General features: G+C 42.7%; 1 long non-coding RNA gene across 1 annotated transcript; it reads left to right on the top strand.

Annotated features, from left to right (window-relative positions):
• Positions 1-16,591: 16,591 nt before the first annotated feature.
• LOC128416904 (uncharacterized) lies at positions 16,592-24,226 on the top strand. The gene is made up of 2 exons (XR_008331345.1): positions 16,592-16,652; positions 23,903-24,226. It is a non-coding gene; the product is annotated as an uncharacterized LOC128416904 (long non-coding RNA).
• Positions 24,227-27,336: the final 3,110 nt, after the last annotated feature.

Genomic DNA, 27,336 nt, shown 5'->3' on the forward strand with positions numbered 1-27,336 from the left:
GAGGAGAAATGGGGGACCTTTGAGCTTCCAGGTGTTGCTGAACACCATTCATTCATTCATTTTATTTGTGTGCTGTTTTTACACACAAAACCATGCTCAAAGTGATATACAACTAATAAACAGGGATAAGTTTCAAGCAACACTACAATTCCGTAATAGCACAGCAAAACAATAACATAAGATCGGTTTCCTAATAACACAGCAAAACAAAAAGCTATTTCAAAAATCCCATACTCTGAAAGATGCTGCCCTTGTGGCACAAAACAAGTCAAATCCATCGCACACATTCTATGTTATTGCCCATTTAATGCAAAAATATGTGATAAGTATTTGGCCCCCTTAATGAAAGAGGGCATTTACCGCACTGACTCTTCCAGGGTGTCTTAGTTGCTGAACAATTGCAGTAATGAAATTGTGGAGAATGCAGCAAGATTTCTGAAATTACGTCACCATAGGTCCTAAGAGCCATTTTTGTACCTCATGATGTCCATACAGTTTTATCCTTAAGTATCTTCTACTATGTTTCGTTAAGTGTGTTGTGTTATATTCCATGTATACGATGCACATTTTCTATACCAATAAAGGAGATAGATAGATAGATGATAGATGATAGATAGATAGATAGATGATAGATAGATAGATAGATAGATAGATAGATAGATAGATGATAGATAGATAGATAGATAGATGATAGATGATAGATAGATAGATAGATAGATAGATAGATAGATAGATAGATGATAGATGATAGATAGATAGATAGATAGATAGATAGATGATAGATAGATAGATGATAGAACATCCAGACATACCAAAAAAAACCACCCAGATTTTAATACTATAAATATAACAAGATTGCTGAAACAATGTGTAACACCCAACATTAAAAATAACTAGGGAGCTTCACGGTTTCACCTTAGTCCTAGAAACGCCCCTCTGATTATGTTGCTCTCCTCCAACACTTTCTTATAAGGCTTCCAAGGGCAAGGGATGGTGTAACAACATTTGCCACAGTGTCAAAAACTTTTAAGCTGCTGCTCAACCCAAGCAGAGGAACCCCTTTTCGAGTTTCTTCAGAAACCTGGCAACAGAAAATGGTACAAAAACCCAATGTCACAATTCCCTATCAGAAATCAGAAGGAAAACGAAACGGCTCTGAATAAATGAGATACAAGAGCAAACATGCAAATTACGATTTAAACTTTGTCATGTTAATCAAACAGGGCAGAAGCATATTATGCTGCTAGATGAAGTTGCAGGCTTTCATTAGATAGCTTGATTTCCTTGAGAGCTGGACAGATAAAACTGAAATAATGACAACCAATGTTCTTCCTCCTTCTGAAACAGATCAAAGACAGCAGACCTGAAATTTATTGTACTTGGCACCTTCATAAAAATGCTGAATGCCTACGTGATTGAATCACTCTCTCGGTTCCATTAGTTTTGTATCTATTAAAATTAGCAATTCATATCCCCAGCCAAACAAAATATCTAGAAAACTAGACAGAAGGCTATAAACATGACACTTAGAAATTAACAGGAAGAATATATTAGAGAACTGTATCTCTGTGTTAATGTTGTGTCAAGAAGTCTGCATCTGGGGCAAACTGAGAATTTTCCAATGGGCACCAAAGGGATTTGGGGAATGGCCCTTAAGTGGTGATTTCTATCTAGCACCAAACATCAGTGTGCCATTGGGCTAGATGGAATTGTGGCTTTCATACTGTTTCTGAGGATGGGGATGCAGCTGGGGTGTGGAACAAGCACATTACATTACATTATTATATATTAGTTCATTCTTTTAGCATGCCCTTCCTCCCTAAAAACATACACACAGTAAATGAAATATTACACACACACACACACACACACTTAAAACACAACACACTGCACAATAAAACTTAAGACTCCAATAAGACTACATTCCAAAAGCCCGACCAAATAAATAAGTTTTTAGTTTGTTCCTGAATGTTGTCTATGTGGGGGACAACTGAATTCCAACTGAGATGGAATTCCATAGTGGAGGATTGCCACACAGAAGGCCCTGCCCCATGGGCCATGCCCATAGGTGGGGCTATGAGCAGGGCTTTCCCAATTGATCGTAAAGCTCAGGTCATCAAATGTTGAGGGAGACGCTCCTTTAAGTACTTGGGCCCCAAGCAATAAAGGGCTTTGTACTCCAGTGCCAACACCTTGAATTCAGCTTAATGGCTAACAGAAAGAGCAATTCTAAGAGTGTTGGCTGCCTGATGGAGAGGGGGAATGACAACCAGAATGTAGTGAAATGAGAAAGACATGGCTGACTGGCTGGAACCCTGAGCACTCTACTCCACACTAAAATATTTTATTGAATGTCCCCTTGTAACTCTCCTAATGGTTTCTGCATCACTGACAAATTGGTTCTTCAAGATATACAATAGTCTAGAGTAAAAGTATCTCAGCTATCAAATTTAGGTAAACTGAACCTCCATGGTCAGAGAAAGGATACCACAGACTATCAAGTGTTGGAGACAAACAACATAGGACAATCATCATTGTGCCCTGCTTGTGAGCTTCTAGGAACACTTGGCTAGCCGCTTTTAGAAATGATGATCATTAGATCCCTCTGTAATAACACATAGTCATCAATAGCTCATAGTCACCCAACAGCTAAAAGCATGTTCCCTGTCATGTATTAGGCAACATTTATTCAACATGTGGCATTTATGTAGCCAAAATGACACAAGCCACATACAAGAGGCTTGGGGGAAGAAAACCCTAAGAAGGAAACTCGAGCACAGCCAAATGAGGACTGGGCAAGCTCACTGGTGACAGAATGATGACTTGACTCTTGGTGGTAGTGATGGGACAAATGGAAAATCAATGGGGAAAGGAAATGGAATGGAGTATACTGGGAAAGGACTGCGACAATGAATAGGTCCCACTTGCCCTCTTTTTAATCACAAAAGCGCAGGCAACTGTATGCATTATAAAGGTACTGCATTGTTCATGAAACTGAATTCAAAACTGAGTATATCCTAGTGATATTTGTCCCTAAAGTCTTTAATTATATGTTTAATTGCTTAAACTACTGTTAACCTTTCCTGAAGTAGGGAATTATGACTGTGAGATAAAATACGTCCATGTTAGTTATTTTTCTTCTTTGTCATGTCTTATTTTGGATTTATTTCTGGTGTGAGCACATAAATGGATCTGTTAACATGTTTTTAAAGTACCCATCTAATGTCTAAATGACAGCGATTCTTCCTTACTTCATTATCATTCTCAAAATTTACAGAGAACACCTCTTTCAGCACTTTTTTTCCCCTTCCTGAAAATGAACGTCTATATTTTTTATATATATCGTCCCCATGGAGTACAAGGCTCCTAGTAGACTAGTGTTTGATTTCCAGTCCTTTTATCTCTGATTGTAGATACGATAATTCCAACCTTAGCCAAGTCTGATTTTAATTGAAACTTCATAAGAAATTGCATTTCCCTTTGATAGAAGATTTCAAAGTTACCAAGCAAAGTTTTGGGGTATAATTGAAGGGTCATGAAAGGAGAGGGCCCTGAAGTGTTCCAGTGCTCCTGGCCATGATCATCAAAGGGTTTCTCTGTTACTGGCAGCCACAGAAAAGCTAGTTTGAAGTTCTATTAATATAGGAGTCCTACATCAGTCCAAATCAACAAATAAAACTGCCTTCTGTTGCTTTTCCATGGATTCAACCTGAGACCCATAGTAGCATGGGTGTGATCTTTGATCTACTGGCCAAGAAGACTGATTCTGTATAGGTGTCAGTAGCATATCCTCACCTCAACATATCTGCTGCTTCCTATAAAAGCATCAGCAACCTAGACCTTCCTTATTTTATCCATATTTTCCACCATCATGAATGACCAGAACCAGAACAACATAGAATGTGAAGTAGGACTTACAGAAGTGGTGAAGTGCCTGCTTTGATTTCTCCAGCAAGATAAAAGCTGAGGATAAAGGCTTCATCTCGGAAGTCGAATGTTTCAGTTTCCAAACACCAAAAACCTGGAAATAACTGCTTTGGTTTTTGAATGTGCCTCGGAAGTCGAACAGGAAACATGACTTCCATTTTGAGTTTTCCATAAGCAAATGCTTCCGGAAGTAAATGCTTCAGTTTTCAAACGTTTTGGAAGTAGAATGGTCTTCCGGAACAGATTATGTTCGAAAACCGAGTTACCACTGTATAGTGTGTCCTTGTTTATCAATATGACCCTTTTGTATGGTTTTGTATGTTTAGTGGTATTTTATGCATTGTGACCTGCCATTACTTTTGTTGATTACAGTTTAGTATTTTTGTATTGTAACTGATAATTGTAAACTGCTTAATTATTATTTGCTGATATTTAATTTTGCTGTTTACTATTATATTCCAATGGATTACTGAATGTTGCTTTATTTGATATAAATTGTTTTGTTAAAACCACTCACCTTTTGCAGTGGGTGGCACTGTGGCTGGGCATCTGGGCCCTCATGGTGATCCGGCTAGGGGGCGGGGGATTGATGCCCACCTCACGCCAATTTCCCAGCCGTGTCACGCTCGCCCAGCCAATCAGTGCTAGCAAGGGGCATGACCACAGGTGTTTTAAACCGTGGCTTGGCTGGGGGGTGGCTTCCCTCTCTCGCCTCCCTGCAAAATCTACCGGTCGCTTCTCCTTTGAGACTTTGCTTCTTATTTTCTTCCAATCCAGTTCCAGGTTACTGTTGATCATTGCTGCACCCGCAAGATTCCCACCCCATTGCCTAGGATTATCGTTTATATTAAAGTTATTGTGACTTTGGATCAGATTGTTATTATGTGTGTGATCTTTGTGTCTATTTTGTTGTTTCTTCAGCTTGTAAAGGCGGTATACAAATTAAAAGTGAAATGAACTGAAATGAGAATATGATATCAGTAAACACCAATCCCTTTGGTGAGATTGACTTCTAGCACCAGTTAGAAGATAGATAGATGATCTCTAGATAGCTAGATAGATATAGCAGACATGGTACATGAACCATAGCTCTAATAGGACATGAAGATCCAGAGACCCTTGATGACCTAGGTGCCCTATGATTTTAGGGAAATGTCTTAAGTTGGATGGTAGCTCTATCAATTCCAGTAAAGGCTATTTTGACTGACAGTATGGTCCAAAGTCTCAAAGCAGAGGGCTTTCCTCAAGCAGGAGCACAGCCCCATCCACAGTAGGCCACCTGCCTAATTTCTGGACTTGGAAATTGCCTACCAATATGACCTCTTGCCTTTGCAGGATCCATTTTGACCTTGTTGATCCTCACCCAGTCCCCTCTTGCATCCGTGCACTGACTCGGGACTGGTACAGCCAGAGAAATAGAAATATTTTATCAACTATTGCCAATGAAAAAAAGAACAGTAATTATATTTTAAAAGTCATAACTGGTATTTTCAAACACTATGGAAAGAACAGTGTTAACCTATGAAGTCAGGCAGATAAATAATGCATATGTCACAAATACTTATTTTCGTAGCAGGCAAAATATAATTAAAAGTTAATCATGTAGAAGAAATCTTTCCCTTCATATTTTTAAAAAAGTAATGTGGGGTTGTTGTTGTTATTTTGTCTTTGCAACACTTTCAGTCACCTTATTTACATTTACTGTATCACTTGCTAACAAGACAGCAGAATGAAGATTTCTGAGTTCTCCACCTACAATTAACATTTTACAACTTGAAGGACAAAGCAAAGGTGAGCAGCGGTAGCTGTTGCTTGAGGAAAGAGGAAAAAGCTAAATGGTATTCTTAAAATTCTTTCAGTTACTATGGGGCTTATTTTCTCTAAAGGGTCAGTCAATCTTACCATTTTATTTCTGTTGCCAGTGCTGCAACATTAGATTATATATAACAGTGGTCGACAACATCCCTCTAAACATGTTGCTGAACTGCAAATCCTGTCATCCTTGATAATTGACTATGTTGGTTGTGGATGATGGTAGCTGAAGGGCATCTGGGGGCTACCCTGATGTAAAGAATAAATTGAAGCATCCTTGAGTGTGTGCAGAGCCCATTTGTTTTCCAACTAAGGAGCTACATAGTTTACACACAGCCATAGGTGCCTACTGTAGGAGTCCGGGGTCCCTTGACCCCTTCAATAATTTTCTCCTTGATATTTCTCCCCATGTGCTTGCCTTCCCACCTCCCTCTCTCCCTCAGTCTGCTGCCTTCCCCCAGCCAGGCACCACCCTCTGTTTCCATCTTGCCTCCAAGAGAAGCAAGGTGGCACAGCAGTTGCCACAAGCAAGTGTGTGGCATGTGCATGTCTGTCCCCTGGCTGGCTGCCCATCCCTCCTTCCTCTGCTCACTCGCTTGCTCCCTCCATGCGGCTTGGCACAGAGCAGACCAACGCAGGCGGATGAGTGATCCAATGGAGGTGGCACCCTCTTATGGTGAGGACGGTGGCCCCCTTGGAGGCAAACCTCAAAACTACCATGGTGGCAGCCCAAGTACTGACGGGCGCACAGGGTCAGTGGGCTGCAGTGGGCATAGGAGAGGTGGGCGTTCATCTTGAGGGAGGCAGCTGAGCAAAATTCATTTATGAATTTATTCCCATAAAGTACCTTGAAGCAATGCCACAATAAAAACATCAGCCTATGTCAAAACATTTTCCAATCCAATACTAATACAGATGCAGTCTGGGATCAAGATCTCCACTTAAAAGGCTTGTTGAAAAAGGAAGATCTTCATTAGGCACCAAAAAGACAAAAGAGAAGCCTGGTTTTTACCAGGAGGGCATTCAAAAGGGTAAGCACTGCATTACTAAAGGTCTGATTCCTACATTGTATCAATTGGAGCTATAGCAATTATGGGGGGGAGAAATTCTCTTTTAAATTTAGTTAAAAGTTGGAAATTATCTCTGTGTAAGGCAAGCAGAACTGGCACCACCTCCATCCCTGCGACCTGAGGCAATTGCTTCAGCTTACCTAATGGAAGTGCCAGCCCTGGTTTCCCTCATACCAGTGTCACACCTCTGTTTGAGACCAGTGACATTGCTGCGAGAAGGAACCATACAAACAGCATGATCCAAAGCATCACTGTTGATTAATTGAAAACTATAGAAGGCATTTTATTGAAAACACACCACCGCTGCTGCTGCTGCTGAATCAGTAACTTTGTTCCATTGTGTGTATTTGTTGTGTTATATAAAGTGGACTCCATTCCATGGAAGCTTATGCCATAACAAGTGAGTACCTTGAAGGCATTGCAATTCAATCTGGTGTTTTTGCTGCAGCAGATTAAACACAGCTACTCCTCCCCTAAGTTTTCAGGGATCTGATAGGGACACTAAGCTAAGGTTACCAGACATCCCCGTTTCCTGGGGACAGTCCCCAGATTTACAAATCAGTCCCCTGACAAAATCCTGAAAAATCAACTGAAGTTGAAAAGTGTCCCCAGACTCATGGAAAAAAAGTCTGGTAACCTTACACTAAGCTGCATGATAACAGACCCCTGCCTGCAAAAGTCTATTGCCTGCCTGCAAAGAGCCCTCCACTGGATTGTGGACAGGTGCTATTCAGCCTTAGGTTTCCCAGCATTCATGGACTACAGTTCCATCATCCCTAACTACTGGCTAAAATGGCTTAGGGGATGTAGTCCCAAACAACATCTAGGCACTCAAAGTTGAAGACCCAACTACACCAGGGAGTTGCTATCATTAGGAGGCCTTGTACTTTTAATGGAAGTTCCGTAGAAGTGATTTACTAAGTCATCGGCTTTAAATAACAGATAATTGATTTCTTTGCTTAATGGTCCTCCAAGTCTGCTTAGTAAAGGAAGGCTTGTCTGCTGAATTACTCAACCTCTGCTCTGCTGAAAGAGCTATCTTGTTAGATTCATTGACATTAGATGTTACCATGCCTGGAAGTCCTGTATTCTACAGAGCAAAGATACTTTTAGCCCATCCATTTGTGGTGGTGGTTGCTGTTGTTGGTTTCTTCAGTAATTGATTGCATCTATATTATACAATGACAAATGCAACGCCTTGAACCAAAGTGCAGTGAATGCTGACAGGAGGCGAAAACCAAAAATCTAGACATTGCTGAATAATACTTTTTTCCCCTTCTGCCAGCTCCATTTATCATGCCAATGTTAAAGTTAAGGAATGGATTAAAACATAACTTTAAAAGCAAAGACACACTACAGAGGGTATGACTGCTACAGCCTGGCCCAATCATTAATCAGACCCGGGACTGTATTTGCTTTGCAGTAACAGATTTGTCTCAGGAAGCAGAACTATCTCAGGCAATTCTTCCACATGACATATGAGAAGCAAATTCATTCCAGAGAGTCTCGTTTTCTAGGCCACTGTTGTGAGATTTCTCTCCAAATTGCAGATTTAATTCCCTTTGTGTTTCTTATTATCTTTGAGGAAGGCACAGAATGGGCAACTTTTTAATAAATGGAACTCATGACCCAGGTCAATTTATTTGCTGTCAAGCAAAGATGTCCATTTTTAGGATAATCTTCTAGATTTTCAAAAAATGGAAAGCATTTTCTTTTAGCACTGAGCTATAAAACCAGGCATACCTCATTTTGTTGTGCTTTGTTTTATTGTGCTTCACATATATTGCTCCTTACAAGAATGTGGGTCCAGCTGCTTCCAGGGAAAGAAGTCCCCTGCTTTTGCAGCCCATCTACTAGCCATGGGAATGGACCTGGTTAGGGCTGGAGCAAGGTTTTAACTCTCCCATCCCTGCAGCCAGGGGGTGCTGGTTTAATAGACTACAGTATAGTGTAAACATAACTTTTATATGCACTGAAAAACAAACAAACAGAAATGTGTGACTTGCTTTATAGCAATGTTTGCTTTACTGCGGTGATCCGGAACTGAACACACAATATCTCTCCAATGTAGGTAAAAGGTAAAGGACCCCTGGGCAGTTAAGTCCAGTCAAAGGTGACTATGGGGTTGCGCCGCTCATCTCGCTTTCAGGCTGAGGGAGCTGGCATTTGTCCACATACAGCTTTCGGGGTCATGTGGCCAGCATGGCTAAACCGCTTCTGGTGCAACAGGACACAGTAGTGGAAGCCAGAGCACACATGAATGCTGTTTACCTTCCCGTCACAGTGGTACCTATTTATCTGCTTGCACTGGTGTGCTTTCAAACTGCTAGGTTGGCAGGGGCTGGGGCAGAGCAATGGGAGCTTACTCCGTCATGGGGATTTGGAACCGAACACGCAGTATCTCCAATGTATGCCTGTACAGACTCATTCCTGGCATTCTCAAGAACTCTAAGAAACCTTCAAATCGGTGCAGGTTTGAAAGGTTCAGGCCACCATCTCAATTCAAAATGGCATCCAGTTTTATCCAAACATGGATGCTCCTTGATCTCAGGAACCATCACACACACAGGATGGGACTATCAGCTACCTGGGTTTGGGGTTCTGTTCAACCACCCCCCTGCATTGCTCATCACAAAAGATCCCTTTGCCTCAGTTTAGAATCAGGCTGGCAATTCTGAGCATCCTCAAAGAATGGCTTATAAATGCACATATTGCAAAGCTCTAAATTGCCTTCCTTCCTGGGGCACAAACACCTTACTACAATGCTGTTTGGGAACTGTAGTGGATTGGCAGAGGAAGACTGCACATTGCTTAACACAGTCTTCTCTTTTCATCCATTTACATCATGAGTGATGACACCTGAACCCAGGAGCTACCAGTGTATTATTATTACTATTAACCCATGGACTAGGTTGTGGTGTCCATTGCAGTTTCTCTAGTTTGCAAATGTGTCTATGGACTCAAAAAGGTGGAAGATCCCAAACATGGAGAAAGTTGCAAGAATTCTGGTGTTGATGGTTGAAACATCAGCAAAAGTGCTGCCCCCATATGAGCAAAGGTCACAAAGGTAGGGATTTTTAAAACAAACTAAAAAAATGAGGGAGCCAAAATGACTCACTTTTCTGCTCTTTCCGCCAGCTGTACTGTTCTGGTTTACATGTATCCACACACTATGGTTTCTATGGCAACACCAACATCACTTTTTCCACTTTCAATTTGATTAGTTTGTTTTTTTCAAGAGGCCAGTTGCTCCCCACCCCACACACTTGGACTCATGAGTTTCGTTAAAGGTCACATTTACATGATGTATGCCCCTCGGTTGTAAGTGACTTTTTTTGAACTTGGAAATTCCCAGGCCAGCTGATTGCTAGGGAGCCAAGGTATTGTTGTGTAAATTGCATTTTTATTTTGAAAAGTTCTAGCTGAAAGTTCAGCTATCAGCGACAGTTTCATCAGAAGTGAGGGGTTAAAATAATCAACTTCTAATCATGCATCGACTCCAGCTGTTGGCATGAGCTCCTAGCCTGATTAATGTGTATCATACAGGTGCAATATTGGCACACACACCCATCATCATCTTGTTTCGCATTGTGAACGTAGGAAAATTGTTGGGGCAAGGAAACTTTCTGCAAAATACATCCTGGTATTACAACCAGGAAAAAATTACATTATGAGCCCATTATTTCCAGACTGATGGCATCACTTGCCATAATGCGTAGGCTTCAGAATTCATTTTTGGCTCTATGCTATGCCACTTCTGAGATAGCCATCTGTTGCTTGCCACTGTTCATTTAGTGGCGCTGGATAGCTAGTCTTCATTCCCAAGAGACTTAAAATGTCTCTCAGTGTACCATTCTACCAGAAAATGTTAGCAATTTTCAAGGACACACGGGGATCACTACCATTTGTATGCTTACGGCGTCTAATATGTACCTTGTCCTATGAGTCCTGCTTTTCCCAGAAGAATGCTTGAATGATACAGATAAATAGAAGCACAGAGGCTTTCTGGAGAACAGTGGGCCACATGGTGGGACAGGGACTTCTTTTTTGTGTCCCCACAGCTGTGGCATGCTCTCCCCAGGGAACTTGGCACCACTCCTTCCACATTAGCTTTTACATGCCAAGCCAAGACAGCCCTCTGGTTCCCCTTTTGTTTCTGCTCCTGTGATCATTACTGCTAATTACTATTTAAAGGAAGTGATGCTTAAAGAGTGGACAAATATTTATATAATGCATGTTTCCCCCCCCCCCAATGTTTCAGTGGGTCTTGTCTGCCATCTTGGATACTTGGCATTGCACATTAAAAGAAAAGCCCAACAAAGTTAATTTAATAAAAGTAAATATACAGCAATACACAATTCACTATGATTTCTGGTGCCTGATGGTTACATTTGCCTAAGCGACAATTCAGCCTACTCTCTCCATTAACCGAACTCTGCAAAACAAATGATGAAGCTTTGTGCAGGAGAGCCAGTGTGGTGTAGTGGTTAAGAGCGGTAGACTCGTATCTGGGGAACCGGGTTCGCGTCTCTGCTCCTCCACATGCAGCTGCTGGGTGACCTTGGGCTAGTCACACTTCTTTGAAGTCTCTCAGCCCCACTCACCTCACAGAATGTTTGTTGTGGGGGAGGAAGGGAAAGGAAAATGTTAGCCACTTTGAGACTCCTTCGGGTAGTGATAAAGCGGGATATCAAATCCAAATCCAAACTCCACCTTTAGAGAGTTACCCCTAAATTACTCCTTAAATGAAATCCCCACAATGGGAGAATGGCACTACTGCTCATAAATGAAAAGAAATGCATAATATTTATTATTTTGAGATGGTAGCAATGAATGAATTTAGGGTTTGCAATCACAATTCCTCCATTGAGGCTTCTGGTAGGGCTGCGAGAGTGTGATATTGCTTTGGTTTAAGCTCTCAGAGTTTGCAAGTTTGGCATCTTGCGCTGAAGACATATTGCTAGCAACAGGGATGCAGTTGACTTTACTTATCTCCCACCAAATGCTCGCTGTTCATATTTCAAAACCTCATTTCATTACTTTACTTTGGATTCCAGGAAATATATTCCTTCCAAGGCTTTGTCTAAATCTGTTTCATTCATGATCAAATTTATCAGCTGTTATCAAAGCCAGCATTTGGAATGCCCTTCAGCCACCTTGTACGTCAGTTCTCCTGGCCCATGCTGGCTCTCAAGTATCAGCTACATTTCCATGACTGGTGATAAACAATGAGAAGAATATATTTTGTATTCCCTTCTCCTTTGTTGCTACTTTACACACAAGGAGAGAGTAAGAGAAAGCTGGGCTTCCTCACCTGCATATATGTTTCCAGCTGAATGGTAAAAACACACATTTCATCAAGCAGGTATTGTATTTTGTTCAAATATGAAGAACATATATCCCTTTGAATGAGACGCAGGACTCTAGGGGGATGAAATCCAAGGCACTCATGCTGTGTCTCTCCTGGCTTTCTGGACCATCCTAAGCAGCTCTTCACGTCTAATATTCTAATGTCTGTGGAGTTAGAAGGTAGCTAGTGGGGAGGGGAGGATTCTAAAAACATTATGGATCAAAATGTTTTCTTGACTGCCCTGGGGAAAGATTAGTCTCCTCAGCTGGTGGTTCTGTTGAAGCTCTGGTCAAACTCTGGAGCAACCAGGGGAGTTGAGAGGTTCATTCCCAAGCAGTTTCTCCTACATGGAGGCAAACTGATTCCTTGGTTTTGCAGAGATGGTGAAACAGCAGGGACAACAAATGCAGCGATGGCGGAGGAAAAATCAGACAAGTCAGGCAGAACACACGTCCATATTAGGGCCTATTTTATAGGGGTGCTGGCTTCAAAGAAGTCATACTTTTCTGCTATTGTTGCACACCATCCAGAATTCTCCATCAGAGCTGTTCTGAACTGCTAATGATCTGCCACATCTTTGCATGGGGGATGAGTGCTCTGTAGCCTGCTGTGACTTTTGCTGGACACTGTGCAGCTAAAATCACTTGTATCAAGTAAAATGTGGACACCATGCTCACAGCAGATCCCAGTGAAGTGCCTTTGCTACCTGCTTGTCTTGCTGCAACAGATGCATTTCCATTTGTGCAACCCAAGGATGTGGGCAAGATCCTTAGAAGCATGGGGCTGACCACTTACATGATTGACCCTGCCCATCCTGAGTGGCTAGAGGATGTTTACCTCAGTGGACTAGGAATATGGTGATGCCCCTTCAGAGCAGGGTACAGCACCATTCAGGCTGAAGATGGCTGCTATAAAACCTATTTTGATCATTGGACAACATTCCAGATTCATAAAGTCCACTCTTCTTGTTTTTAGTTGCCCACACTGAGACCTTAGGGTAGAGAGCATTACAACATTAATCCTGGGTTTATGTGGGTATGAGTGTATGGTAGCAACTAAGCTTCAAGGGTTCTCAGTTAAAACTTATTTAGACATTTCAATTTGGCTTCAAGTCTGGTTTGGGGTTTTGGTCACCCTGGTGGAAGGCTTATGCTTGGAACCAGACATGAGGAGAATGTTCCTGTTGGTTCAGCTGACTATATCAGCAATATTCAGTGCCATTGTCTACGGTATCTTTCTGGGAAACATTGTCTTTGAAAGCACTTTTTGTAGTGCTCTGATCATTATGGGAAGACTGTTGCTAGAAGGTGACGATGGGGAATTCTACGGAAGGTGCGCAGGCCATTAATTAATTTCCAAATTCAATTCAAAGTGGTGTTCAGCTCCTTTAAATCGAAAATAACTTGGGCTTAGGATAACTAATGGTCTTTCTCCCACCCCAGTGCCAGTCTGCCCACTCCTTAAATATACCTTGTATGGAAGGTGGCAGGACTCCTCTTCATGTTCCAAGGGTGCCCAAGGCACAACTAGCTGGAACACTGGAACAACCTTTTGATGTGAGCAAATCTAAACTATGGCACCTCCTACCTCTGGAGGTCTGCTTGACTCCCTGTCTTTTTGCTTTCTGATGCCTAGCCAAAGATAAATTCTGGCAGGAATTGATTTGCCAGACTGATGTTCTTTAGCAGCTGAATTCCTTGCATTTCATGTACTGCATCTCTCTTTCTCAAAATAATATTTTTTCTTAGATCCTATTGTTTTAAAATTGTTGCAAGCTTCTGAGTGCTGCATGTACAGAGGAAGGGTAGGATGTATAATAATAATAATAATAATAATAATAATAATAATAATAATAATAATAATGTTTACCCAGGGCCAATGAGGAAGTACAAACAGCTTTAGTGGGAGGGTAAATAAAATAAAATATATTGTCTCCCTGCTTATTTAACTTATATGCAGAATTCATCATGCGAAAGGCTGGGCTGGATGAATCCCTAGCCAGAATTAAGATAGCAGGAAGAAATATCAACAACCTCAGATATGCAGATGACACAACATTGATGCCAGAAAGTGAGGAATTGAAGAATCTTTTATTGAGGGTGAAAGAGGAGAGCGCAAAATATGGTCTGAAGCTCAACATCAAAAAAACGAAGATCATGGCCACTGGGCCCATCACCTCCTGGCAAATAGAAGGGGAAGAAATGGAGACAGTGAGAGATTTTACTTTCTTGGACTCCATGATCACTGCAGATAGTGACAGCAGCCACGAAATTAAAAGACGCCTGCTTCTTGGGAGAAAAGCAATGACAAACCTAGACAACATCTTAAAAAGTAGAGACATCACCTTGCCAACAAAGGTCCGTATAGTAAAAGCTATGGTTTCCCCAGTAGTGATGTATGGAAGTGAAAGCTGGACCATAAAGAAGGCTGATCGCCGAAGAATTGATGCTTTTGAATTATGGTGCTGGAGGAGACTCTTGAGAGTCCCATGGACTGCAAGAAGATCAAACCTATCCATTCTTAAGGAAATCAGCCCTGAGTGCTCACTGGAAGGACAGATCGTGAAGCTGAGGCTCCAATACTTTGGCCACCTAATGAGATGAAAAGACTCCCTGGAAAAGAGCCTGATGTTGGGAAAGATGGAGGGCACAAGGAGAAGGGGACGACAGAGGACGAGATGGTTGGATAGTGTTCTCGAAGCTACCAGCATGAGTTTGACCAAACTGCAGGAGGCAGTGGAAGACAGAAGTGCCTGGCGTGCTCTGGTCCATGGGGTCACAAAGAGTCAGACACGACTAAACGACTAAACAACAACAACAACAAATGAAATAGGTGTTGTCCTAAATAAAGAAGCCCTCAAGTGGGCAAAAAAGAGTGCCTCCTTGCTCAACTCCTTTGAGGAACAAGGCCCTGTGTTGTGTGCCCATCATACAATTTTCCTGCTTGCATTCCATTGCCTTTTTTCTCTAGACACTAGTATGGGTTAGGGAAAAAGAGTTGCCAATCAGTTCAACCTCAAGGGAGGGCACAGAACTGCAACCGTTAAAACGATATGCTAGGGGAAAGTGAGATCATTTTTACATCAGGGAGCAAAACAGCTTGAGAGACTGCCCTAATTTTATGCTGCATGTTGTGTCTACCACTCCCCAGAGTGCTTATCACCTGATGAAGTAGGCCATTGCCTATAATAGCTCAGATAACATATAAGGCAGTTTAGTCTCCAAGGTGTCACAGCACTTTTCCATGAAGGTGTCATATCCAGCCTGTAATGACATAAACACTGATTTTCAGGACAGATCGCTGGCTAATTGTTGAGATTCATTTGCACCAAGCTGTTCCTCACATGCAGAGAGACTATAGCTGCTTGTCGCCTCATGATAACCTTATACAGTGGTACCTCGGGTTAAGTACTTAATTTTTTCCGGAGGTCCGTTCTTAACCTGAAACTGTTCTTAACCTGAAGCACCACTTTAGCTAATGGGGCCTCCTGCTGCTGCCACACCGCCAGAGCACAATTTTTGTTCTCATCCTGAAGCAAAGTTCTTAACCCAAGGTACTATTTCTGAGTTAGTGGAGTCTGTAACCTGAAGCGTATGTAACCTGAAGCGTATGTAACCCGAGGTACCACTGTAATGCGTAAATGCTCAAAAATATTTTGCCAAGATCTACCACTTTCCTTCCATGAATATTAATGGCCACTATCATAAAAAGGACATTTATTTCTATTGGCTATAATCCAGACACTCAAATCTCATGGAGACTAAGTTGCATGTGTGCAACTTTTTAGCAACCACTGTTGTTTAAGGAAAGAAACCTGGGCACAGATTAGAAGGAAAGCAAAGGGAAGAGGATGCAGGACAGAGACTTCCAGAGCTGTCTTTGAATTGTTAATAATAATGATGGTGATAATAATAATTTATATAGCATCTGTCAGGGTGCTGTCAGCGGCTCCCAGCTGGTTGCACAGGAAAGTATAAAGAAAAGGAAAAGTTTCAAGTTTCTTACAGTTCTTTTTTCATTTCAAACTTTACAGAGAGCGGCTATAGAACCCAGCCTCTTGGATGGCGTTGTCCCAAGTGAATCTCCACTCCACCCCCCATCTCTCCCACTTCCTCATCATCTTCATCATCACCTCCTCTACGGGTGGCACTAAGTCCCCTCTGCCCAGTCTCTGACAATTAGTTTTCTTTAACAGTGGAAGCAGGTTTTCAGAATGTACACAGCTCTTCTCCAGGCTTTGATTATGAGAGCAAAATTTAAACATCCAATAATCTAGATAGAAACCACTGGTTAGTCAGGCTGATGGTTACTTGGTTGCAGATGTTTACTGGCCATTGCTGTTGGCATGGAGATAGTCTAGGTTGAATGCAAATATGCCATTCTGATGTCACATGTGATGTCACAAAGAGGCTATGCTTTAAGTCTTGGTAAAGCCAAAAGCAGTTGACAGTCAGACTGCATCTCAGCCCTGTCAAGATGGATCTCCATAACAGGTGATGAATAGTTTTATTTGGGGGATATGTTAACTTTTACTATTGGGGAAAAGTTTTAGATAGGTTTGCCAGTTTGTAACCCATCAAGTTTAGGCCAATAGATGTACATTCACAACCCTGTACCCATCAAATAATCAACTTTATGTCTGACTTTGGGATGGATTCATACAACCACATTTCCTTTCTCAAGAAAGGTTTGAAGGTATGTAATTTGAATGGCTATTGCTCTCTGCTCCCTGCTGTCAGGGTGCTGTCAGCAGATCCTGGCTGGTTGCCCAGAATAGTATAAAGACAAGGAAAAGTTTCATACAGTCCTTTTTTATTTCAGTCTTTACAGAGAGAGGCTATAGAACCCAGCCTCTTGGTTAATGGTGTTGTCCTGAGTAAATCTCCACCACCCACTTCCTCATTCACCAACCTCATTATCTCCTCTATGGATGCCACTAAGTGCCCTCTGTCTTAAGCTGTTTGCTCTCCTACTTTTAAGGCTTGCCAGATTCTGGGAGATGGTGGGTCTGGGATGCTTTCTAGTGACAACATGTCAGCCAGGTGTTGCTCTGGCTCTCCCATGATTTCCCAACTTTTCCCCTCAACTACCTCTAAGCTGCTACCTCCCTCAAATCCCTGTTGTAAATCTATACTATCTTCCTTTTCCTCCTCCCTGAAAGGGTCAGGATGGGGAGGCGGTCTCCACCACTTCTCCTTCTCTGCCCAGCCCTTGATATCATCACAACTATAGCATCATAGCTAAATAATAATTTATATAGCATATATAGCTCTCTTGAGTCACTCTTGTGGGGTTGAATGGCACATCAGAGCACTGTGATGGAAGCCAGAGCACACCAAAACGCCGTTTACCTTCCCACCACAGTGGTACCTATTTATCTACTCGCATTGGTGTGCTTTCGAACTGCTAGGTTGGCAGGAGCTGCGAGAGCAATGGGAACTTACTCCGTCAGGGGATTCGAACCGTGCCAGCCTTTCGATCAGCAAGCCCAAGAGGCTCAGTGGTTTAGACCAGAGTGCCACCCACATCCCTAATGTAGGTAATGCCAAGTGAAGAATGGACATTGTGAAGCATTGGGAGTTGTAGCTTAACAATACCTGGAGGGTGCTACATTGACTACTGCTGAACTACTGGTATCAATGATAGACCATTTCATAATGATTGTATTTATGCAGTACACCTTTATAGAGTTATAATTCCATTTTTGTTCTGACACTCGCTGGGGAAAATCTATTCACTTCTTTATTTAAATCTCAGATATTAGCCTGAATGTGTGTGTGTGTGTGTGTGTGTGTGTGTGTCTGTTCAGTACTAATATGAAATCTGCTTCCAGTGTTGACACAACTTTTTGTAAGACTAAACTTTTCCCATCATGCTTCTTTCTATCATTTCATCTTGCTGCTTGTTATACGGAAAACAAGACTGACAAGTGGTGTCTCATAAATCAGCCAACTTTGTGTACCTGTTCCCCATGCGCTCTGCACCACTGGCAGACAGCTCCAGTCCTACAGAAAATGCGAAATGATTTTGACTTATTTTCAGCTAGGAAAAGCACAGCTAATTTATACTGTGGTGACATGTGTTCCTGAGAAATTACATGACTGCATTCCAGTGGATAGACATAACTTGTCACTTCAGCTGCCGTGCAGACCTAAACTAGAGTGACACGCCAGCTTGACATAAATACTGTATTGTGTTTGACTGATGTGTACCTGTATATCCTTTGCTTAATGAAAAATGGCAAACAGCCACAGCGAAGGTTGTTTAGGGTTCAGTAAGTTTTTAGTAGGAGGGAATTAAAGGTGAGCAGCTTGAACTCTGCACTTAACTTTTGGAACAAGCCAACAGTAGCTATGCATCCAGTTCTATTATATGCTGTTATCCTTGACAAGCATGGTATTGAACCCAGGTTCTTTGGGATGAAACAGGTTTTGACTTTAGATTATGCAAGTGTCCCTCAAGGCTTTTCACCATTCAGTTACATTGAGTTCTGGGTAGAAATGTTGATGCTAACTTTCACAACATGGAGATTACAGTGTGAGTGGGCTTGCACGTTCCTATGATCCTTGTGAATGAAGCCGCCAGGAGTTTCATACTCCCAGCAGGGTCACCCAAGGCAGTAAGTTCAAAGGGGAGGAGCTAGACAAAGAATGATCCAAGAAGTCCTCAACGGCAGAACAGGCAGATGTTAACAAGTGGTATGTTACAACGGCTGTGAAGGCTGCAGCAGATCAGAATATATTGGTCATCGTGATACTCATGCCATCGGAATAGAGTCTTACTGCGAAAACTGTGCATTGGTCAGCGTGCACTGATCTACACACATAAAACAAATTCACGCACAGACATCTTCCAAAAACCCATCCCAGACTCAAACCCCCAATTGTCCCATGGTGATTGGCAAATGGTAACAGGGGCAGGGCTGTGAAATCTGGAAGCCCCTAGTCATGAACCAGCACATGGGTAGTGGATACAGATTCAGTCGCTCTGACTCAAGGAATGAGGCAGCTGAGCAGCTGTATCCATGACTGAGCAACCCTACTTAAGATCCACTCTGCTCACCCCAAAAGGGGGAGGGGCTAGAAAAGGTGCCCTAAACATAGTCTGCCTTCCTTTACAATCTTACTCAGCTACGAGTGATTGCCAAAGAAGAAGAGAAGATATTGGGGTAGGGAATGTTCTTTCAGTTCAAAGACCTTGAACTTGCCTTCTGGACAACTTTCTCAGTGTCACATGACATGGGTGGGTGGGGACAGAGGCAAAACTGGGTGGAGCAATGCATGTGGATTTTATTTCCGTACTGTAGACAAGTCAGGGAGTCAGTGATCTGAGCCCTGGGATGTAGCCTTGGAAAATGCCCAGCCATGGCAACCCCTGCCCCTAACTTAAATCCAATTGATTTCAATGGGTCTACTTTGGTTGGCACCCATCTGCCTCAGGAGACAATGAAGGAGTGCGTTTCTGGGGATGAAGTTAACTGTTGGGACTACTGGAAGGTTACAGCACCTCCCTTGCTACACTGGCTGCCCTACTTACCTGTCTGTTTCCATGCACAGTGCAAAGTGCTGGTCTCATTAAGCAAAGGATATAATGTATAAATATGCATATACATTTATACACTTACACATTAATGTATAAATATGCATAGAATCCAGAATTAGGTCTGCTTAAGCAGCTGTTTGAGGGACGCGGGTGGCACTGTGGGTAAAACCTCAGCGCCTAGGACTTGCCGATCGCATGGTCGGCGGTTCGAATCCCCGCGGCGGGGTGAGCTCCCGTCGTTCGGTCCCAGCTCCTGCCCACCTAGCAGTTCAAAAGCACCCTTAAAGTGCAAGTAGATAAATAGGTACTGTTTTATAGTGGGAAGGTAAACGGTGTTTCTGTGTGATGCGCTGGTGCTGGCTCGCCAGATGCAGCTTGTCATGCTGGCCACGTGACCCGGAAGTGGCGCCGGCTCACAGCCTCTAGAGTGAGATGAGCGCACAACCCTAGAGTCAGACACGACTGGCCCGTACGGGCAGGGGTACCTTTACCTTTACCTTTAAGCAGCTGTTTATAGGGAACAAACCACTTCCTTGCAAAATGCTCGTCATCACCTATAAAGCCCTACACAGCCCAGGTCCAAGTTATCTGAAAGATAATACCCCCTCATATGAAGCTGCCTGGGATTTGAGATCTTCAGGGGAGGGCCTTCCCTCAGACCTGCCACCCTCACGGGCATACATGCTGGGGACAGGACAGGCCTTCTTGGTGGCAGCTCCCAGACTTTGGAACTTCCTCCCCAGAAAAGCTGGACTTGCTCCTACCTTGCAGTCCCTTCACTGGCAGGTCACAATTTTCTTGTTCCAATGAGCTTTTGGGATTGACTGCTTTCAATTAAAGGGATGGTGCTATGCTGATTTTATTGCAGTTATTGGTTCATTCTAAATACAGTGGTACCTCAGGTTACATACGCTTCAGGTTACATACGCTTCAGGTTACAGACTCCACTAACCCAGAAACATTACCTCGGGTTAAGAACTTTGCTTTCAGGATGAGAACAGAAATCATGCAGTGGCAGCGCAGCAGCAGCAGGAGGCCCCATTAGCTAAAGTGGTGCTTCAGGTTAAGAACAGTTTCAGGTTAAGAATGGACCTCTGGAAGGAATTAAGTACTTAACCCCAGGTACCACTGTAAATTTTATATACGTATATAGTTTTAATTCAATGCTGAATTGCATTTTCATCATCATCATCATTACACCCCAGGTATCAAAACTTTGGGAAATGTTGGTATAGCTGCAGTTTTGATGACAGACAGTTGAAAAGTCAACTGTGGGCTATTTAATATGTCTCAAGGAGAACTTTATAGCATGATAGCTGCTGTTAACTGCTACACAATAAAATTTAATTGAACATTCACCAAAAGGTTAGGAAGTTAGTCAAACTGTAACTGCTGCAATTATCACCCCACCCTGTAGTCATGTACTGAAGGCAAAACAGTTTTTGTGTGCAAGATAAATAGAAGGAGCAATGGAAGTTTCTAGATGGCTTTCAGGATTTATACTTCGCTGCTTAGGAAAATATTTCAGTGTTTTCATTTGCAGGATTAAAGTTCTTCAGATTCAGTGTTTATGAATGAAGTTTTTTCAGTTGTATTTAATTAGCAGCAGTAATGCAGCTGTTGCATTAAGCCGAGGAGGGAGCATTTAAAATTTGTTTTGTTTTAACATATAGATTATGGGGATTCAATGTAAGTGAATAGAGATACACAATGAAACAAAAATATTGACTTTGATTATATGCTTACTGACTCTAGATACCTTATGGTGTTGGCATGGGATTTAGGGTTGCCAACTGACTGGATAAGAATAGATTCACCTAGTCTAATTTTCTCCCTTGCAACTCATCTGCAGAGAAAAGCTGATGAGCAAATAAGAAGAAGAAGAGTTTGGATTTGATATCCCGCCTTTCACTCCCCTTCAGGAGTCTCAAAGCGGCTAACAATCTCCTTTCCCTTCCTCCCCCACAACAAACACTCTGTGAGGTGAGTGGGGCTGAGAGACTTCAAAGAAGTGTGACTAGCCCAAGGTCACCCAGCAGCTGCATGTGGAGGAGCGGAGACGCGAACCCGGTTCCCCAGATTATGTGACTACCGCTCTTAACCACTACACCACACTGGCTCTCAATAAGATGCATATTCATAGCATGGAGATAACTCACTGTAACATATTTACACAAACTGCTGCTAAAGCATAGGAACAGGCATTTTGGTAACAACCTATGCTCATCAAAAAGATGATATGCATCAATAGAAGAGAGGACAAAAGAGGAAATACATGTGCACAACATTTCCTATGCTAATTTTTATGTTTGCATATTACCCATGTGCCTTTTTAGTCTGCTGACCAGGTACTTCAAGGTTCATGCTCTTTCTCCTGATGGTTATCTTTGGAACTGACAGCCCTTCAAATAAAGGATGGTCCTTTATAAACTAGGGCAACTCTAGCAGGAATTCTCAAGCAGGCCACCAAACCCCCTTGGGAGAACTAGATCTTTTGCCTCTTCTGTGTTTCATGATTGATTTGAGATTATATTTGAAGAACATCTCAATATGTGTGTGTCATGACCCTCTAGATCAGACTCTTCTTCCTCAGGAGATGAAGTTGAAGATTCTGAGTGCAAGGGGGAATTGGCCTCAGGACCAGCCCCAGGTATACATATCCAATCAGAAGCATTTGCGCAAGAGGAGCCCAATGTGCCATTATATTTCTGGCCTGGGGATGTTGTGTGCCATTCTCCACTCAGAAGGCTTAAAGGTAAAGGTACCCCTGCCCGTACGGGCCAGTCGTGTCCGACTCTAGGGTTGCGTGCTCATCTTGCTCTAGAGGCCGTGAGCTGGCGCCATCCGCAGACACTTCCAGGTCACATGGCCAGCGTGACGAAGCTGCAGCTGGCGCACCAGCGCAGCACACGGAAACGCCATTTACCTTCCCTCTATAAAGCGGTCCCTATTTATCTACTTGCACTTAAGAGTGCTTTCGAACTGCTAGGTGGGCAGAAGCTGGGACCGAACGACGGGAGCTCACCCCGCCGCGGGGATTCGAACCGCCGACCATACGATCGGCAAGTCCTAGGCACTGAGGTTTTACCCACAGCGCCACCCGCGTCCCTTCTCAGAAGGCTTAGTGGAACCATAATCTCCTCTACTCTTCCTGAGTCATTCATTGCTAAAGCAAGCTGGGCCCATTCAACTGAAGAGGCTCCACTTACCAAAGATAGAGTTAGCAATTGGAATAGAGTTACCTCTCCTATTGAAGGCTCAGTTTGAGGATGACTGCAGCTGAAACAACACCAAACCTTTGCGCTTGTGGATGTGGCAGCCAAAACCCTGCAGGGAGCTGTCCAGGGTACTTCTGAAGCCTCAGCTCTGTACTTCTGTGGCCTTTTCTCAGAATGAGGGTTGGGGGAAGAAGATAAAAAGGCAAAGTCTGCACTTAGTTATTTTCTTTATAGACAGGTATACAATTACCTCACAGATTAAGGGGTAGACAACAGTTGCTTAAGTCTAAATCTATAACTAATCAGCTTCTCTTTAACAATAGTTGCTATTAGAAACCAGCTTCTTAACTCTGCAATTCTAAAACAATCAAGGTAAAGTGGGAGACAGTGAGGAAAAGTGAATGAACGTGGTTCGTTGCTGTGCCCCTGCACAAAGAACAAAGTGTCTATGGTTTCATACAAGCAAACAGATACAGCATTTTGTTGTTTATCTGGCAACTAATCGACAACTGGAGACCCTAGTGCCACTGCCCCATATCACCTCCTCTGAATAGCCCTGCTATAAATAGTGGGTGGCGCTGTAGTCTAAACCACTGAGCCTCTTGGGCATGAAAATCAGAAGGTTGGCGGTTTGAATCCGCACAATGGGGTGAGCTCCTGACCCAGCTCCTGCCTACCTAGCAGTTTGGAAGCACGCCCATGCAAGTAAAAAAATAGGTGGCAGGAAGGTAAACAGTGTTTCCATGCACTCTAGTTTCCGTCACGGTGTTCCATTGTGCCAGAAACGGTTTAGTCCTGCTGGCCGCTTGACCCGGAAAGCTGTTTGCGGACAAACAACGGTTCCCTCCGACTAAAAACGAGATGAGCGCCAGAACCCCATAGTCGCCTTTTACTGGACTTTACCTTTACCTCTTTTTCTTTTTTTCTTCTTTGTTTACCTTTGCCATAAAAAGTCATTGACCATGAACTTTGTCCTTTTCCAGGTTCTCCTATGTAAGATAGTCTAGGGTGGGCAGGTCTGCAGTGATTGAAGGCATTCTAGAACATTCTGCAGGATCAACAAATGGCTCCATTGTTAACCCTAACATAAACTTGCACAGCAAGAAAGGCTGCAGGGATTTATGCAAGATTCAGTTCTGCTGCTCTGAACTTTATATAAGCAAAGCTGTCTGATATAGTGCTCCTGTATGCCACCATCCTAGATCTGATGAGTCTTCATGAGAAAATGTAATACACATTACGTTCCCTGGAAAGTAATATAGGGAAAAGTAAATCAAGGTAAAGAAATAAACAAAAACTCCAAAGAGCTTTCAACAATGGAAGTAGCTTAATATAGTGGAACAGTGGATGGTCACATCTCCATTTTTATTTAGAGCAAACCTACATAAGTAGTGACCTAGCAAGCCACCCACGAGCAGACAACTCACCATGAGTGAGCGCAGGCATAAAAAGGCTTCTTTGTTATCTAGGTGGGGGTACAGGGCTGCAAACCAATGCCTGCCTTAACCAAGGTTCTCACACAAAGATGCAGGGGTGGCTAATCTTTTTTAAAAAAACGCACACACACACACACACAAAAACCTTTTTATCTATTTGATTCCCCACCAACTGTCAAAATATGTGGGATCTCGTTTGGCCAGAAAAATGTGTTCGGGGGCACATGGATCGCCTTGAGCCAGCGTTTAACCACCCCGATTTAGTATCTATTATTCTAAATATTACTAAAGTTGTGTATCAGGGACTGGATTGAGGAGGAATTGTGGGGACTGCCCCTCCTCTTCCTGCACCTTTCCGGAGAAGAGGAGGACAGTATAGATTCAGAACAGTGGTTTGCAGAAGGGCATAGTTCAGAGGCTGCAGAGGGGAGAAGCTGCAAAATATTGGGGCAAATACAGGAACAAGAATCACTAGGAGGGAGACAACTAACATACTCAGTGTCTCTTGAGAGCATTCCACCACCGCCCCTTCCAGAACCAGGTGTGCCTTGAGAGTAGTAGAACAGAAAGCTCAGAAAGCAGAAATCACAGATCAGCTGGCACAGGGATGATGTAGAATAGGAGAGACTGAGGGGGTGGGACTTTACTTGGAACAATGCCATTATCTAAGAGAGACCACATTCCTTCGTCTCCCTCTGTGTATATTAAATAAACTACTTGGTAAGAACTCTTCTTGTTTATCTGCTTCTTGGCTGCCACTGTGCAAGGTATAGGATTCCCTGAAGCCTGACACTGTGGCCCTCTTAATGCAACAGCAGTTGGCTCACCTCTTTATTCTGAGCATAGGTTTACCCAGGTGTTGTGGTTAGGCATGCCACAGCATCAGAGTTCCTCCTCTTTGACTAATGTTCAGATTGGAATGTAGTCCTCCTTTGAGATTCTGACTCAAACAAATTCCACATTTGTGTTTTTTTGGGGGGGGATAAACAGGCAATAAACATAGTGGCTAGAAAGCGGGTGGGTGGTGTCACAGGTAGTGAAAATGGGGCCACAAATTTCTTTGGAGGCACCCATCTTTTCCCCAAAACAATACCCCTAGGAGGGATAGGACATCAACACATCTCATTGCTCTCAGGGCATATTTTGTGACATACTCTGTATCTATTCCAAGCAGTCATTATCTATCAAATAAAAAGCAGGCCTTGGGTATTGGATCACCTTGTAAACAGGTGTAATGGCTTTTGTTTTGGGTGCATACATTTAGAATTGCACATGGGTGGTTGTTGTTTTTTAAATGTACATACCACTGTATAAATGGGATGGAACAGAATCACAATTGAACAGTTGCACAAGTGCTGTGATTCACCAGTCCCTACTTTTGGTCTTCCCTGTTTATAATACCTCTATGAAAATTACTTCTACCTTATTGTTAACCTTGGCTTCTGGTGTGATAGGTCTCCATCAATAGTAATTCTTGCCTGAGCAGGCTTTCTGTTCCATCTTCTCCCATCTTGCCTCTATTGGGTCCTAATTGCTCCCTTCCCATTGTCTCAACTTCCTCAATACTTGGACTGGGCATTTGTGACACTGTCACAATCGGCAGGCACAGTAGCATTATTGAAAACTCAAAAGAGCAATACAGATAGTTGCGTGCACAGCAAGAGGGATTTTGGACATGTATTTCCTGAGCAGCAGCCTCTCACATTGCACATCAAATCACTGTTGAAATGTGATTTTTAAAAAGCTGTTTGACATATGGCACAGGGGATCTGCTGTTCCAAGGTTTGGCATGCGGAAGCCTTCAAGCATGCCTCAAGTAGCTCTTGGGATTATGGCTTGTGTGTGCATTACAGCACACATAGGGCTTTGGGTTGGGGTGTACAGCTGTTTCCATCATTGCATCTTTGTGCAACACAGGGCAGCGGGGTGAGTGCTTGAATTCCTACCTGGCCTTATTACAAACACTAAGTCCTTGTCAGGTATAGATACATATGCCAATCCTTCTCAACACTTGTTTCTTTTTTTAAGTACAGAGAAAACTAAGCTTTGCTTCTCTAATAGAGCAATGTGATGCTATCCCACATCAAAATGGATCCTTGTTTAATTGCATTAATGGGCTCCTAATCCGTGCTCTTTTCCTAGAAAAAGAGGTGTTGGAATTCACCATGAACACCTCTCTCGTTCTCTTAGAATGGCAGATACCCACCTGAGAGGTGCCGGCCCGGAACTGAGTTCCCCCGAGTTCCTGCTCCTAATCACAATTTATGAAGGAAATATTATGCCAAACTGAAGCAGCACCCACCTTTTAAAAGGAAAGAAAGAATTTTTATTTTTCAAAAGGTGTGCCATTCACAGTCCATGATTCACAACATTCAAAAGCTTTTAGGGTACTTACTTTTCTGCAGTGTTATTTCATAACATAACATTCACTTTGCAGGCTGCATGCACATTGCCTCTTTTCTAAAGGACGGTGCAAATGGCAACTTCTGTAGTCTCAGAATTGTTATGTTGGTCATTATTAAAACACTCATCCATGTAAGTCTTTCATGTGCACCCTAAAAGCATGGCTGCATGCCATGGCCCATTCACACATATTGTTAAGACCTCAATGGAAATGCTTCATACAAATGGTGCAATACATATAGCCAATGTGACAACAGTGGGGCAGGGTTATTTTTGATTTACTGTTTTGGCAAACACATTTTAAGTACATGCGGTTCCATTTCCCCTCATTTATCCTCTTCAGTCTTGCTTGTCCATGTTGTTGATCCCCCCCCCCACAGTCTGTTTGTGGACTGCAAACTCCTTGGGGACAAGGACCTATCTATTATTGTCTATGGAACCTTTTGCAGCAGAGGCATGTCTGCTGATAGTTCTGTAATGATGATGGTGACGGTGCAATGAAATGTGAATTGGTGCTGTCTTTCTGTGAGATTTTACAAGAGAAACAACCAGTTTCAAATCTGGACAGCATGAATGCT

This window comes from Podarcis raffonei, chromosome 7, assembly GCF_027172205.1.
Source record: "Podarcis raffonei isolate rPodRaf1 chromosome 7, rPodRaf1.pri, whole genome shotgun sequence".
NCBI classification, from domain to species: domain Eukaryota; kingdom Metazoa; phylum Chordata; class Lepidosauria; order Squamata; family Lacertidae; genus Podarcis; species Podarcis raffonei.